Source organism: Musca vetustissima, unplaced genomic scaffold (assembly GCF_032173495.1).
Source record: "Musca vetustissima isolate MV318-11 ecotype Yass unplaced genomic scaffold, APGP_CSIRO_Mvet_v1 utg22290, whole genome shotgun sequence".
NCBI classification, from domain to species: domain Eukaryota; kingdom Metazoa; phylum Arthropoda; class Insecta; order Diptera; family Muscidae; genus Musca; species Musca vetustissima.
The window spans coordinates 12,620-30,480 of record NW_026873354.1 but is presented as its reverse complement, the minus strand read 5'-3'; positions in this window follow the sequence as shown (position 1 = coordinate 30,480).

Sequence of the window (17,861 nt, the reverse complement as noted above, 5' to 3'; positions counted from 1 at the left end):
TTTTTAAATTCATGCCTAAATAGTCTTAGAAAATTATTTTTAAAAAATCTAAGCCTCAAATATTTTTCAAATATCACAAATAGTGCTTGAAAATAAAAAAAATATACGGTTCACCTTGTGGAGTTTTTTTAAATGACGTTTTAACTTGTCTTTGAAAAACATAATTTTTTTAAACCACGCTTCAAATGGTTCTTGAAAAAATATTTATGGTTTTAATTTATGACTCAATGTGTATTTAAATGAATATTTTTTTTAATCCACGTCTCATATATTACCGGTCCACACCTTCTAGTACCTCCCACACAAAATGGTTAACATTTTGCTGAAAATTAATTTTGTAATATCATGAGAACTGACTATCCGAATTGAACCATACTTTTTACCACCTAATATCATTTCCAAGCCCACTTCAAGTTCGAAGATGGCGCCCATTGGCCCACTCAATGGTGAAAATATTCGATATTTATAATGTCAATATTAGACGAATGGCTTATACTTCAAAGCGTGGACCTGTAATATAAACGTTTCAATATTTCGCACACTCGAATTCATCTAGGTAGTATGTTATACATAATGAAAAATTTTTGGAACCTAGGAAAATTATTATTTATTTTATCTTGTAATAAATAAGAAACAACAACAAAAATACTTTTTATACAACTTTTTTTGGTAATCTCTCAATATGATATTTATTTTTTTTTCAAATATTTTATTTTATGATTTCTCCGACATTTTCATTGTAATTTTATTATTCATTGAAATGCGATATATTTTAAGATTGCCCTCTCTCCTTCCCAATACTATCTACACTCAACAAATAAACAATTGCTCAAATTTATTTTTGTTTTAAATTGTCATCAAATAGAAAATGTCATTTAAAACATGAATACAAAATAAATACCATTGAGAGAAAAAAAATACCTTTCATTTACAAAACAATCTGGACAACATTGTTTTTCAATAATAACTGACCTTTTTTAATCCCAAAATTGTTAAATAAAAATATTGGACATCCTTGTGCCTTTACCATTTATATATACGCATACATGTATTTACACAACCACCTCCATTGGGAAAATCTCACACAAAATCCTCCTTAGGCATATTGACAAGTATTCAAAATGAACGTAAAAAATAACAACAAAATAACTAATTTCCGGTTTTGAGGCAGAAATGCCTGCTTGCATTCGATTCGCAGTCGATTCCCCTGTCATTTCACATAAAAGAAACAGAAGAAGCTGAAGATGGAGAAAAAAGCCTATTAAGGACAAGTAATGCTAAATAAATGGAATGACTGTTGATTCGCTCTTCTTTATGCCAAAATGGATATACAATATGCTTGCTGGATGGCTGGCTGGCAGATACCACTTAGGGCCACCCCTACTTTATTTGTCCTTAAACAAATATGAAAAAAAACAAAAAATCGGGAGGAAAACAAAACGGAATGACAGGACTTTAAATGGAATGTCAGGCAGCTGTAGCTGTATAGGGTAAGGTATCATGGAAGGCAGAGTTCTCCAAATAGGGATTTCAATAAAGTTGAATAAAAAACACAAACACACTCACATTCATACATAAAAAACAACAAGAACATTTATATTTATTTACCACTGCATTTACTTGCTTGTTTTCCGTTGAGTGTGGTGTGTGTGCGAGTGTCTGTGCGCCAGAGCCAATGTCCTTTGCTGCCCTGACTAAATACTTAAAATATAAAAACCTTAATACATATATCCTGCAGGAATAATGGCAAGGGACTTTGTTTGCTTTGTCATCGTATTTTTTTTCATTTTTTCTGTTTTCTCGCAATTTCAACACCGCTGTCATGTTTCCATATCTTTCCGGTCTCTTTGTTTCCAGGGTGAATGTTTGGTGTTGTAGAATAAAAAAAAAAACAAAAACGACAACAAACACACACACACACACACACACACACACTAGAAACACATGGAATCCTCCAGTGGCCCTTGCAAACAATGACAAACAAATGACATTGAAGTTGAAATTCTGTTGTTGTCAGAATTGCAGAGGATATCAAATCAAGTTTTTTTTCAAAAACAAATACTTTAGAGGAATTAAATTTTATAGCTCAGCAGATGGTGGAGGAGGGGGGAAGGATGGGGAATGAGAAATAGGAAGGTGTCAATTGTCGCATTGAAAAATAACAAGTAAAAAAGTCACTTCGATACCATCCACTATAGTTATACTAATAATTACTTGAAATGAAATATAGGGAACATAACAAAAAGTAGACCCATACCAAAATTGTACCGCCCTACTGTTGTAAGCCATATTGTAATTTCAACAATTTTTTAATGGAAATTGTTTTCATAAAATCGCAAAAACCTAAAATGTTAACCGATTTTGACAACGCAGGGTTTGGTGGAATATGTGTATAAAATCTCTAAAATACTGCTATTTAGAGGGCAAGTTATATGAACCCATCCTCAATGTACACAGGATTGTATTTCGGTGATGGGGTGGAAGCTGCTGGTTCAATAAGAAAATTGTCCTTGCAGAAGAAAAAAATGTTATGTGTTGGTCCCTGGAGGCTATACATTAAGCGGGACCAATATTGATTACATTGTGTAGGAATTACCGAACATTTGGAGTTAACATTATATGAGGTGATATGTCTAATTGCACACTGACCTAGCTCAATATCGAATCTAACATATTTGCATTACAATACCTTCCTTCATCCAAAATATTAAAAATGTCGAAAATGGGTAGGTTTCCTTATATGGGGGCTAGACCTAAATTCGGGCCAATATATTTTATTCTCGAACCTGACGTTCTATTTTTTTTATTTCGATATTCTCCGAAGGTAGAATGACTATTTTAATATAAAAAGGTGGATTAAATCTTAATAAGTTTTGGTAGTTTATTACCAGATACGACTACAAAATACGAAATTACAGTCAATTCGGTTGAAAGATGCGTTCAAGTACCCCAAAATACAGAAAATTGGGGGATACTCTTATATGGGGGCTATCCGAAAAAATTGACCAGTAATTAAAATTTTAGTGTAGAGATTTGCTACCCAACAAGAACCCATTGTACCAAATTTCAGCGAATTCGGCTGAAAAACGCGCTCAAGAATCCCAAAATACCGAAGTTTGGGGTGTACCTTTTTGGGGACTACCAGAAAAAGTGGACGAATATTTTTAATTTGTAATGGAGACGTTTGGTAATCAATAAGAAGCGAATTTCCGCGAATTGAAAAACTGTGGTCAAGAACTCGAACATCGGGAAAATTTGGTGGTACCCTTATATCAGAGTTATGCTTAAACATGAACCGATCAAGCCCATCTTCGAACTTGACCTACATACAGACAAAAAACAGACGGACGTGTTTGAATCGGAAAAGATTATTCGGCAAATAAAACTTCCATATTATGGATGTTTATGCATGTCCGTCTGTCGGTCCATCCGTCTGTTCGTCTGTCCGTCTGTTCGTCTGTCCGTCCGCCCGTAAATTATTTTTGTTAACAAAGTACAGGTCGCATTTATGATCCGATTTGGTTAAAATTTAGATATAGCTCCCACATATATTTTCTTTCGATTTAAGGTAAATGTGGCACCAAAGTCCCTATATATCTTTCGATTTGCACGCAATTCGGCATAGGGTACTGAATTGGGATCAGAATGATGTGTATAGCTATATATTTTTCTTCCGAGTTTCGATATATCTTTCGAAAGGGTACTGAATTGGGATCAGAATGATATGTGCTAAGTTTCGATTTAGATATAGCTTCTATATATTTTTTCTTCCGATTTTATGTAATTCGTGCACCAAAGTCCCTATATATCTTTCGAATTGCACGAAATTTGGCATAGGGTACTGAATTAGGCCCAGAATGATGTGTTCTAAGTTTCGTGAAAATCGGTTCAGATATAGATATAGCTCCCATATATATTTTCGTCCGATTAAAGGTAAATGGTGCGGCAAAGTCCCTAAATATGTTTCGATTTGCACGAAATTTGGCATAGCGTACTGAATTAGGTCTAGAATGACAAACGTGCAGTTTCGTGAAAATTGGTTCAGATTTAGATATAGCTCTCAAATATCTTTTCGCCAAAGTCCCTAAAAATATTTCGATATGCACGAAATTTGCGATAGCGTACTGAATTATGTTTAGAATGATGTGTGCTAAGTTTCGTGGAAATCGGTTCAGATGTAGATAAAGCTCCCATATATATTTGCGTCCGATTTAATCTAAATGGTGAACTAAAGTCCCTATATAACTTTCGATTTGCACGAATTTTGTTTAGCGCACTGAATTAAGTCTAGAATGATGTGTGTTAAGTTTCTTGAATATTGGTTCAGTTTTTCGTTAAATTTTATGTCAATGTTCATTCGAAAAGGCGACGTCTGTTAGGATACTATGTAGAATATAGCCAAAGTGGTGAAGGGTGTCATGTAGTCGGCCCAGTTAATTCTAATTCATCCGAACGTAGATCTATATAGAAGATACCATCTGGGTAGGAAACAAACGTGGAAATGGACCTCGATTATGAAATAGAAAAAGTATAGAAATACTTGAGATGAAATGAAGTTCCAATTCTGAAATAATTATGGAATAAATATCAGCCTTTTTGGGCCCAGCTGAATTTTTAAGGAGATAAAATGCTGGCCGAATAAACATTTATCATATCGAGGGTTTCAGATCAGCATAAAATGTTCCCTAAGTGGGAGCGGGAGCTAGGCTAAAGAGTCTCCCTCTCAGATCAGATCGAAGCCAACAGCACCCAAATTTACTTCATAGTGAATGTGTGTAATCACACACCTTCCAATCTTCATCTCTGCAGTTTCATCCAAAAACTCGTATTTTTTCCGGCGATAAACGGAATTTACGACACAACAGGAAATTAATTGGCCCCATTTTTATTAACTCTCTATGATGCCAAAATTATTATTATCATTATAACTTTATCAATATTAAATACGTACATATATATTTTTTATAGTTCAATTTTATGAAATTATTACCAAAAAATGCAATATCATTTGGAGTTCATCAAATATCACTGTTGGCGTTTTTTTTTTCTTCTAGGCTTAAATTGAATGTCGGTAATAATTCTAGTATATTTCATATTTTTATTTCAACAAACGAAATATATGTTTTCTTTTTTCTGATAAGTCAGTTTGTAATTCTTTGAAATAATTTTGGTTGTTGCGCGTTTTTTTTTTGCAATAAATATCATGTTTATGTCATATTTTTTTTGTGTTGTTGCGAAGGGGAAATGTTCTGCTTTTCAGTTTGACCGGAAAATTTATTACCAAAATGTTATGGTCGCAATTTGTGTGGCTGTGTGACATTTTGAACAAATAAAATTATAGAGTAAAAATACTCCATAGCCACAATTTAATGTAGAATTTTTGTTACTCTCCGGCCTTCTATCATTTGTCAGCCATCAAAGAACCCAAACCAGCAGAGCAGAGAAAAAAACCCCACCAACGGATATGCCTGATGGCTCTTGACTTGTTCAGCCATAAGTCCGGGTGCCATAAAATGTCGTGTGACGCCATAAAAATGAAATGACATAACATCGCATCGCATATGTCGTTATTATGCATTTTATTTAATTTATAGCCTGGCCATAATAATATAAAAGTCACAGGCACACAAGACACAACTGTTGGAATGAAAAAAGAAAGAAAACAGGACATACATGCAGGCAACACATTTACACAGCCATATATAAAAATTCAGTTTATTTTTTCCGACCCTGGCCATTAAGAAAAACTGAAGTCCATCGAATCTGCGTAGAATAAAATTACAATAATTTTATGTAAGGCAAGAAAAGCTTTTAAAAGGAAAATTGACCCCAGGGTTTTAAGACATACACACATACGAAGAATTTGTACAAATTGCCAATACAGTAATGGTTTATTTGCTGCCAAAGGCCATTGCCGATGTTGTTGTTATTTGTCGTGATAATTTTTATCATCATCAAATAGAGTAATAAGTACTTGAAACTTGTTAATAAAAGTTGTAACTTAATTAAAATGAAATACGTATTTATTATCAATAAGTTGCTCAATGATATATTTAAGGCTATTGAAAGTACGGGTGAACGTTCGGATGCATTTTGTGAATCTTCTTGATTAAAATGAATTCTTAAAGGCGCGTTTAGACTATGCCTTCTAAATCGACTCGATTTGTATATCGAGTAATACAAATTGGTGCCTACTTTTGGGCTATATATTATTCTGGTGAATGCATTTAAGGCGGTCATAAAAATTATTGCATACTTTTAGGCTATAGAAGGTACTGGTGAACTTTGGAATGAATATGAGATCCTTCTTGATTAAAAATAATTAATAAATGCTCGTTTAGAGTATACCTTCTAAATCGATTCGATTTCTAAACCGAACCATTAAAATTAGTGCCTACTTTTAGGCTATTTAATATTCTGGGGAACATTCGGATGAATTTGAGATCCTTCGTGATTAAAAAGAATTAAATGGAAATGTCAAATCTTAAATATTTAGACTAGTATAAAAATTAAATGATATGGATTTGTCAACTGCTATTTTTCCCGATTTCTATGACAATTTTTCAATCAATATTTTCCTAATTTTGTTAGAAATTGTTCTTCATTAGATCCGAAATGTAATATTTTTTATGAATGCAAAAAATAATAATTTGTCAGCAGCTAACATATTTTTGTTAGTCATTTTGAATATTGACTAATTTTAACTTAATTTTTAGTACATAGAATAAGTGTTTGGCATGTGGTAGTTATCGTGCCATCCGTTCTTGCTCAGTAGAAGCAGTTGCAGCTGCTTAGACGACTGCATCTGTATGAAAGCTATTCAAGACGGCCTGATAGGCCCATTGTAACTTTAGACTTCTCTCTATATATCATAAAAATGTATCCTATCCTGTGTAGGTCCACGGTCCCAAGTTTCCATATTTAGCATTCATACTGCATTGTTCTATTGCCTAGGCGACTACATCAGCATGAATACAGTTAAGGTCTGTCAGATAAGCCTGTTGGTCTAGAAGTTCTCACTTGAATCTGTAGACCTTCCTTTCTAAATCATAAAGACTTGTGTGGGCGAGGAAAGCCTGGTGAAATTATGGCAGGCTATGACAGACATGTTCTCGAATATAACACCGAAGCAAGTAATGCATCGATACCAAGCAATGCATCGATGATTTTTGTGTCCTCATGAAGATGATCCACTGGTGGCATAAGGAGAAAACTTTCTTCTCTCTATGAAGATGATCCACTTGTGTCATGAGGAAACACCCTGTTGCAGTTCTCAGGACGACATTCTGGCAGGTCTGAATATTCAACTGTGTATCACTTATCACTTCAACTGTAGCACACACAAAACCTCTTACCACTGACAGGCCTTTTGCTTTATAAGACGTGAACCAAGACTTAGTGGCCAACGAATTCAGGATGCAAGTACATTTGGCGGTTGATGATGCAGGCGAATGTGCAATTTTACCAATAAGTTCCCTATCAATAGAGATGGTCCGTCAGAAACAGTGACGTAAATGACATAAATTTTCGCTATATTACATTCTGATAAACATCGAGATAACCCACCCAAAACCATTAGGTTTTTGAGAAAAAATATTTCCATTAATGAATTTGGAAATAACGTATGCTTTACTGAAATCCATATACAATTTCAAAAAAATTTTCTCCAAAAAGTTTAGAATTTTTTTATTAGTTATAGTAAGGAACAGACAGATATATGTAAAAATAATATGTATTTTGAAAATAACGGTATATGGCAATATATCGAATAAAAACGTTTTCTACATTTACTACATTTTATATAGGTATATGACGTTTCCGACGTTTACACCTTTTTGACAGTCGAAAACCTAAAAATTCGTCATACAGACCATCCCTGCCTATCAGCATCTATATCCACCTCTGAGGCTTCTTGCCTCGGAAGCATCTGTTTCAGAAGTGCCAGTGGGCGTGGCACTCGTCCGCCGTGGAAATCTCCAGACTTGAATTTATGTCGTCATGCAGGAGTTTGCACTTGTAGAGACTGAGAGTACCACGGTTGTCATAAAAATATCAGTAGGAAATATAGTTAATAGCAGATAAGTTTGAACGAACTTGTTGAGGCGGACAGTTGTCAACAAGGAACTGTTCGAATACAATCTTTACCGTGATTGTGAAACACTGATTATCTAAAACCTTTGTAGGCGTCAATTTGGCCTCGAAGATCTTGGGATCACCGGCAATTTCCTCTCAGATTCTCATCTTCGATTGCGATTGCTTATTTGACTCTCATTTTTAAGATTTGGTTTAAATTTGCATAATCCTGCCCCCCTTCTGTTGAAGATTTGATAAAAATCCTATTACTCCGAGAATGTTCGATAGAAAAAATGGAGAATATCGGTCCAAGGCATTTCGGAATCTTAGAGTGTAAAAAACATACAAGCAGTAAATGTTTTATAAAGAACAATGCTTTGAAATGGTCCCCATACAAATATCCCGCTCTATATGCGTATCTTGAGGCCTTAGAAACATTTTCCAAATGAAATGCTTGTAATTTGAGATTTTGGGTGAAGCTCTTTACAGAAAATTGTAAATTTTCATGTAAAAGTGATGCCTCCTTTTATATATTTTGTGGTTTTCGATATGTTCAAGAGCGTCATCTATATGTCCGGATAGTGACATTTCAAGAAAAAGAAAGCAAATATTGCATACTTTTTGGTGCGTTCAATGGCGGCAGAAGAGTGTCGGATATTATAATTTTCCCCTTAAAATTTTTTTTCAAAAGTTAGGGGTTTGAAATAAGTATAATTATAACAGTTTTATTCGCAACAGAAGTCCCCCTGGTTATCAATAGGAAATATGACTCCTAGTGGATTTTAAACACTTTTCCTTAGTCTTCATATACAGATGGCGCTTTATTTTGCGGGATTAGGTGTTATTAGACATGTATGTTCAAGAGTGTCATCTATGAATGACGAAATCATCATAACCTCCATAATAATGTGAAAAGCGTACTTCTAGGCGTCTTCAGGCGTGACACAAATATACTTTCAAGTTATAATTGTATTTTCTTTAAGTTTTCTTCATTCAGGCGTAACATATGAATCCTAAATGGAATTGTTTACTTCGTTTGTATCCTTCTGCTGAAGCAAATAGTGGAAACATAACAGAATTTCTAGAAATATTCAGTAAAATATACTAAGAAAATCCACATTAAAATATTTTTATTCGTAGAGGCAGTTATCCTGGATAAAAATAGCAAAGAACATTTCTAGGGGCTTTTAAAAATATTTCTCGAGCCTTCATATAAAGATGGCGCCTTCTTTTGGGCGTTTTGGTGTTCTTAGGCACCGAAGCCCCCACTTTTCTGTATGTTCAAGAGTGTCATCTATAGATGACAGTACTAACATAACCTCCATAATAATTTGAATTAAACAAAATGTTAAATGCGAAAAGTGCTTTGCATACTTTTAGGCGCCTTTAAGCGTGACGCAAATATACTTTCAAGTTATAATTTCTTCATTTCTTCAAGTTTTCTTCATTCAGGCGTAATATACCAACCCTGAATGGTATTGTTTTCTTCCTTTGTATCCTTTTACTAAAGCAAATAATGGAAATAATGGATAGAATTCCTGGAAAAAAATTCACATTAACCTTGCAAAACTATGCCCTTCATCTTAAAACATTAGTAACTCGAAGTTATTTCTTGTTCTTCTGCCATTCTGCTGATATTTATAATTTGAATGACCTTTAGCCCCTGACAGACAAATATTATAGCAAAAAACCTCAACAACAACACCAACAAAGTAATAACCCTGGTTACTTTGCCAACAACAACAGCAACTACAAATTCAATGTAAAAAGTGCTGAAGCACTAACGTTTCCCATGGGTAACCGAAGGCAATGTAGAATGTGTCAACGTGTTAGTACTTGGCAACGAAACGTGTGATTCAGTGCGAAATGGAATTCACGGTAATCTTGATGGCTTTGTAGTTCAGCTGAGGGGGTAGAGGCGAAGAGAGAGAGAGTGGGGGAGGGGGAGGTTAAAACTACAAAGCCGTTTATTAAGAGAACCTAAAGATGCTGATGATGATGGTTTTCGTTTTGTTGGCAATATAATGTAATTATGCCATCCTGGCAAGTGTTTCAATGGCCAGTGAATGGAGTGGAGTGTAGTGTAGACGAGTATGGGGAGTATTTAAGTGAAGTGGTGATAACGAAATTGTCACACACACACCGAATGACATTGGATAAATTAAACTACACCACAGCAAATAAAATATAACCTCCCTTTTGTAGTAGTAGAAACATTAATTTCATTGATTGCCATAGTGGCGCAGCAACCCTCATCCACCTACCACCCAATACCCTCGTCCAAACATATGGCCACATACTGAATGGACCTTTGAGACCTGTGCTCGCCAACAACAACAATAATGGTGGAGACAAACAGCAACAACAATAACAAGAGAAAACTAAACGCAAAGGTACTTCTGTTCAAATGCATGACATTTGTACATGTTTTCGCTAAAATACAATTGTCTGTCTTTTGTTGTTTTTTCTGCTGCTGTTTTTATGACTCTGTGGCAAACAAGTATTTTGCCAAATATGCAACTGTGTGTGTGTGTTTGTATGGGTAAGTAAAAATTACATTTATCCGTACGACAAATATTCTCTAGGGCTCTATTACCCAGCAATATACACAACAATTCTCACCCTCATACACACACACCCGAACACTCCCCCCACATGAACACACACACATAGAGAGGCACGTACAGAAGGCAAAAATTCTCGAAGGATATCAAAAGAAAAATGACGACCTCACATGTCATAAAAAAGGACATAAGTACATTTTTTGTGGCGTTGTTATTTAAACGACCAGCCAACAATAAAAAACGAGAACAACAACAACAACAAATAAAATATCTAGGAATAAAAAAACCCCAAGTCCCTGTCTTTATGACAAAACGACATGACATGACAAGGCAGGCAAGAAAAAAGTTTTATTATTAAAAAATTGTTTAAAACAAATTTACCCAGCAAGCCAAAAAACAAAAAAAGAGAAACGAAGAACGCAGTAGATTGAATCAATAAAATCAAATTCTTAATGGAGAAAATAAATGGCGACAAAAAAGAAGAATCAGAAGAATGGACAATAAAAAGACCTGCGACAGGCAATGTAATCAGAGTGCCAAAAATTAAAGTCTACTTTTAGGCTACATTTGCTAGCAAATCAATTTTAAATTGATTTTCTAGAAATTAAAGTTAATGGATTTAGGGTAGAGTGAAACTAGACAAGGATTCCATTTTTCTTAAATTGAATTTAATACCAAGAATAAGAGGATTTTGGAAGGTGAAAAAGTCTAGTCCTATGCGTTGATTGAAATTATGTTGGAGTTAATAATAATAAATAAATAAATTTGATTGACTTATGGCAATACGGGGAGGTATGGGTTGTGCATCATATAATCTTAGACTATGCCTTCTAATTCGACTCGATTTGTAAATCGAGATATCAAATTCTAATTGTTTGTCAGTTTTTATTTATTTCTCTATACAAAACATATCACATTTTTTCAGATTTCTGTGGAAAATTTTCATTCAATATTTCCTTATTTTTGTTCGAAATACATAAAAATATTTGTTGCTCTAAATTATAGTAATATTTATTAGCTGCTGACATATTTTTGTTACGCAGTTATTTTAAATATTTACTAATTTTAAAGCATACTTTAAGGATACGCTATTATTTTTAATTTTGGGTCAAAAGCAGAGTTGTATTTGAAATTATCTAGATTTAGCATAGGATTTGTAACAACTCGAATATGAGTGGATTTCAAGGGGCGTTTTAATAAGTTCCATTGAGATTCTTAGTGACTTGAGTTCATTGCTTATCTAAAAAGCCTAAGCATTTGGGTTAGGAAGGGGTTTTTAAATAAATTACTTACAAAGGTAGCTAGTTAGAAATAAAAATAAATGTCAGTAGTGTCGGTGGGTTATTTGGGAATACAATTTGTATTTTGTTTTTGCAAAATAGTGAAGCTGAATCCCAGTTTGTTGTTTTTATAAAAACAGCTATTTATTAGTGGCATTGTCCGCCGAGGGGTAAGGCAGGGAAGTCTATAGTTTCGGATCTCGCCAGTGAAATAAATTTTATTACAAATAATAAATACTGTTTTTTAATTTAACTGCTAAAATCCAATGTTTGGTTTTCACAAACTATGATGCATTGTGCCGTATATAGGTACATGTATTCGAAATTCAGAGCGAGTAAAATATTTCTAGGACCTGCAATATATTAATTTTATAAAATAAACTGTCGCACATTCGCTAGCAGGAAAATACTGTCGCATCTTATAAAAACTTTTTTCAAAAGTAAAATAATCCAGATTGTAATATTTTTATTCCCAATACAAGTCGTGAATAGAAAAGTAGACTCCTAGTGGATTTTAAAAACATTTCCTGACCCTCGTATACAGACGGCGCCTTTTTTAAGTATCTTGATGTTCTTATGCACATTTTCCAGAAGAAGCGCGCCATATAAAGCTCCCACCCAATTTTCGGTATGTTCAAGAAAGCCGTATATGAATGGCAAAATGATAATGATAATTTAATAAGGTTCGCTGCCTACTATTAGGAGCCTTCAATTGTGACGCATGTATCCTCCTGTAACCAGAAGTACCCAAAAAAAAAAAAAAAAAACAATCAGAATTTCGAACAGGGTTAAATAGGTGGAAGTAGTGGTAATAAGACTACACAGACAATTTTCCATAATTTGTATATAATGTCTATATTATGGGCCCCATATATAAATTATTTTGGTGGTCATAGGCACATCTTCTATCCACGTGAAATAATTCTTATCCCTTATGAAAGTCCTCTTGCAAGAAGAAGTTCAATAATTACTATATATATATATATATAAGTGAATTGACATAATTTTGTTGTTGTTATTTTGTTATACAAACCGTAAAACACTGATGGGCACGAGGTCGTATGACACCCCAGCTTTAGGGGGCCACTTTTAAGACGTAGTGACCCAGACCTTTAAGATGGGTATTTAGGGACGCCATTCTTACCTCATCAGTTCAAGGATCATAGACACTCGGTAATTTCCTCCGAGACTCTCCTCCTGAACCTGCGACTGATTATTTAGTATTCACAGTTACCCAGCATTCAGCTCTGCTCCCCGAAGGCGGACAAAGATAATAGGTCATATAAAGTTCGATTCAAATCAGATAGTCCGTTTACATAATATTATACAATTTATTTTTAGCTCAATTTATTTTTAGCTATATTCCCCATCTTCGAACTCAAACTAGGCACATTTTTGCCGTGGCAAAATGTATATACATTCATTAGTCGTAAGGCTGAGGGTATAAAATTACAGCTAATTTTGCTGAAATACGTACATCAAATGCATTAAAATAACGAAATTTGGGAGGTATCGTTATATAGGGACTACTTTAAAAAAAAAAATTATATTTTTTAGTAAGCAGATGCACTAAACAAACATAACCCAAAATATGAAACTACAGCCCAACATCTCCAAAATACCAACTACTCCGATACCAATCACCCTAAAAGTATTTGCAATGTCTCTGCAAAATTTCAAATCGTGTGATGAGTTCCGTTCAAATTGGATCAGATATAATTCTCATATTAGTATTTTGCCTGTAAGGGAGATGATCATTTCAATGATCAAATGTTGTCAAACCACTAAGCGTTCTAAACCATTTACACACTTCCGAAGGTTATACAAAAAACATGTGTAAACCATGGAAGCAATTGTAGGTGTGTGGATTTATTATCCATCGCTACAACAAAAATCTGCTCTAAAAGGGACTCTTTCTAGAGTGAAGACAAATGACGGATCTTGATAAAATTTAAATTTAATTCGCAGATGCAGATGCGATATAAATACCAACGGTAAAATGCGTCGCATAATGTTGGATGCGTAGGTTCTTACCCTGGTAGGTTCTTCTCGACTTTACTTAAAAATATAATTCTCATATACATTTTCGTGCGATGATGCAAATTTTGACCGATATGTTTTAAAACGTATCACATTTTAATGTTGCATACATATGAATTTATTTTTGTGCAATTATGCTTTATACGACAATACGATTATTGTATATACCCACAGTTTTGTATGGAATCATACAGTGGATTCCATTCGACTTTAACCCTTCCTTACTAGTATTTAAAGAACATACAGAACTCATTTAAGTATTGGTTTCTGAATAAAAAAATTAATATTTTTTGATGAACCATTTTTTTTTTTAATTTTCCAAAATCGTCTTCATTTAGTATATATGTATAAATTGAGGTCCATTAATTTTTTCTTTTGAAGTAATCTAATCAAATACACATTTTTTCCATATTTTATGGAGATTTCCCCCATGATTACAATCCATTGCCTTGATTTTTTATGAGACTCTCTGAAGTACTGATGGAGGTATAAAACGGCTTCCCCTTTTCACAATTCACAAAACAACATATGAAGTTATTTTTAACCTTCGAACCAACCTTGTATTCCCATAATAGAAATAATCTGAAATATTTAAAAAAACAAGTCCTCTTGATAAATAAAAAATAAATTTATGAAAAACACTTATCACCCTGTGCCTGTCACATAAACAACAGCAGCTAGAGTAGCTAGGATATTTTTAAAAAGGACTTCACTGTTGTTGTTGTTGTTGTGGTGGTAGTGGTGTGCGTGTGTTTGACATCCATTTATATGCAGATAGGCCTGAATACACTTTCATAAATTATCCTTATAAAAATTGATGTAGTAAACTACCAATATCTGAATACAATGCAGATAAGTGGCTCTTTTTTTAGAAAATTTATCGCACACACACACAATCACATACTGCGTCAAATAACGTTTATTCACACGCTGACACATAAACAGGCTTAGGGAGTGGGGACGCTAAATCTACACACATGCAGACGAGGTAGCAGCAGCAGTAGCTACGCATATTTCTCGCCAACTTTTTCAATGAAAATATTTTTTAGCCAAGTGATGACAGAGAGAAGAGGGCGGGGGGATTGAGGTGTTATGGGTTGAAGTGGTCTTACTTGTTGTTTTTTGTATTTTTGTTTTATTGTATTACCCGCACACACACACACACACTCTCCACCATTCTCTATCAATGGATCTAAATAAAAGGGAGGTTTATGTGCTTGACTGAATTTAAGTTCATGTACGCTTTGCCAGAGGTTGGTATTCTTCTTGAAAACGAAAAAGGTGATGAAAAGGGATGGCTGAAACAACGCTGCAACAGCAATAGCAACAACAATAACAAATTGGAAAATTTCAACAGTACCCAAGATAAAAGGTTTCAAGTGAATCATTATAAGGTGAGCTTCGAAGAATGGGTGTTCATGTGTGTGCGTGCGTGTGTGAAATTGTTTGAATTTGTCAATATATTTAGCCGAAGAGATTGCTTTGAAAGATGAACACCTTAACCTCCTAAGCTCACGTCGGATGTCTGTTGTCTGCTTAGATTGGCTGGCTGACTGCCTGCCTGGGCTATGTGTTTCATTCAATTTTGAAGCAGTATATTTTTTCTTCTTCTTCTCGGGGTTTTTTTTCTGTGCATAGATGATATAAATTCAATAAAAATGAAATGGGGTCAAAATTTCAGCATGTACATACATACACACGTATATATATTTGCTATATGTGTGTGTGTGTTGTTATACAAAAAATCACTTATATATCAATACACTATGAAATATGCATGTATGGTTGTATGAGTATCTGTGTGTGAGTGTGTTTGAGTCAAAAGCATGCTTGTTTCAATATACATTTGTGCTGTAGATAACAAATGGCATAAATTATAATGAAATGTTGACTTGAAAATATTATGTATTCAACCATATCGCATAAAGACACACACTCTCATGCAGCATGTATACGTACGTGTATGACATATGTACGTACAACACAAAAGGCACACTCATGAATATATTTGAGTTTATTATTATATTTATGCTATATACCCTACATCGTGGTGAGATGGAATATCCGTTAGGGGCCAAAGGTTTGTGATGGGTCATTGTTTTGATATTGGATGGATATTTATATAAGATCTAAACACTGCGAACAAAAGTTTAAAATACATTAAAAAAATTTTTAAATTAAAAAAAAAATCAAACGAGTATAAAACAAGAGAGAAGAGCAGTAAAGTTAGTCAGGTCCGACCAAGTGATATCCTACACAACTACCACTGAGCTCTGAACTATCTGCGAATTTTCATTGCGACGCTGGACAATATTGCTTGACGGATTAGAAGTAAGCAGCTCCTCCATGGTACCATGACATATTTTCCGAATCATGTTCACTCCGGGAACATTTACACTAAAACTTGTGGGTCATTTGACTTGCTTATTATTGACCGATTATTATCAAAACAACAATTTTTTTTAGAGCTCTATATGTCAGTACTTATTGAACATATATAAGAACATTATGGCTAATTATTGTCCTCTGACACTTAATTATAAAAAATAGTACCAAAAAGATATAAAAAAATAGTATAAGTTAAAAAATTTTACAGTTTTGTAAAAAAAGTCAAATTCGCCGAATGTGCCCCAACCCGGGGTAGCTTCGGCATTTGATGGGGCACATTCGGCACCATAGTCATAGCCGGGTAATTGTCATCGCTATCAGTCTGGTTGAAATTCTGATCCTCTTAAGGCTCGATTTGCTTTTAATACGCCACACAATGTTTGAATTATAGGGCTTTATTTTCTAGCAGCGGACGTTAACATCTCAAGGTCACACACACCATCAGAAATAGGGGTTTTCTATCGCATTTTCGTCAATACAAGCACGTTTGATCTTATATATGCAATTTCGAACCATATTAAAGGATTAGTTTTAAAGACAAACTCAAAAACATTTTAAGGAAATAATATTGCACAATCTGTATATTGCCGAATGTGCCCCACTTTAAAATGCCGAATGTATCCCGAATGTACTTTTTATAGTTTTTTCATTTTTTTCGATCAGCTTTGTAAAAACATTATATTTTTAAAAATTCCTATAATAATACACATCGTAGTTAACAACTTTTATATAATATTGTCTTAAAAATTTCAAAAGTTTTATACACGAAATACTTACGAAATGAAATTGGAATATTACAGAAACATTTATAAAAATACAAAAACCCATATATCTAAATAAGCTTATTAGTTAGAAATTTCAAACTTTGTGTCACTTATTTATTTCGATATTCGATACATATGTATCGAATCTAGTGATGTACGGCGAGAGCTTCATATCGAAAACGCGATTGCCGAAGGTGCCCCGATGCCGAAGGTGCCCCAGTCTCCCCTATTACCTAAACAATATCAGAATATGTAGACCCTTGTAAATATTTACGTATAACCACATCCGAGAATATACAACGAAAAAATTGACAAAAGGTCATTTACTTCTCTTGGATATACTATCTATATATATTCTTCCAATGTCCTTCAGGAGTAAATATATACGTCATAGAATTTTGACATTTTTCACAAAGAAGTCTTGGACCAAGACTCATGATCCATTTGACCCTCTAAATATTGACCGATTTTCATAAAAATGAGCCCAACTTGTTTATTGGATAGATTCATTTCTGGATGTAGAATTTCGTGATATTGGGGTCATAATTGTGATTCTGAAGATCTCTCCTGTCGTAATATTTGGTGCTATCCTATAGCGAGGATTGCATTAATCAACGACTAAGATGTTTCGATAGTGTCATAAGGAGATATCCAGTCGCAGTTTCCATCGCGGCGTTTTGGCAATTTTGATATTTGTCATTGTGTATCACCCATTTTCGCAAACAAAACCATTGCAACCGATCGCTTCATTG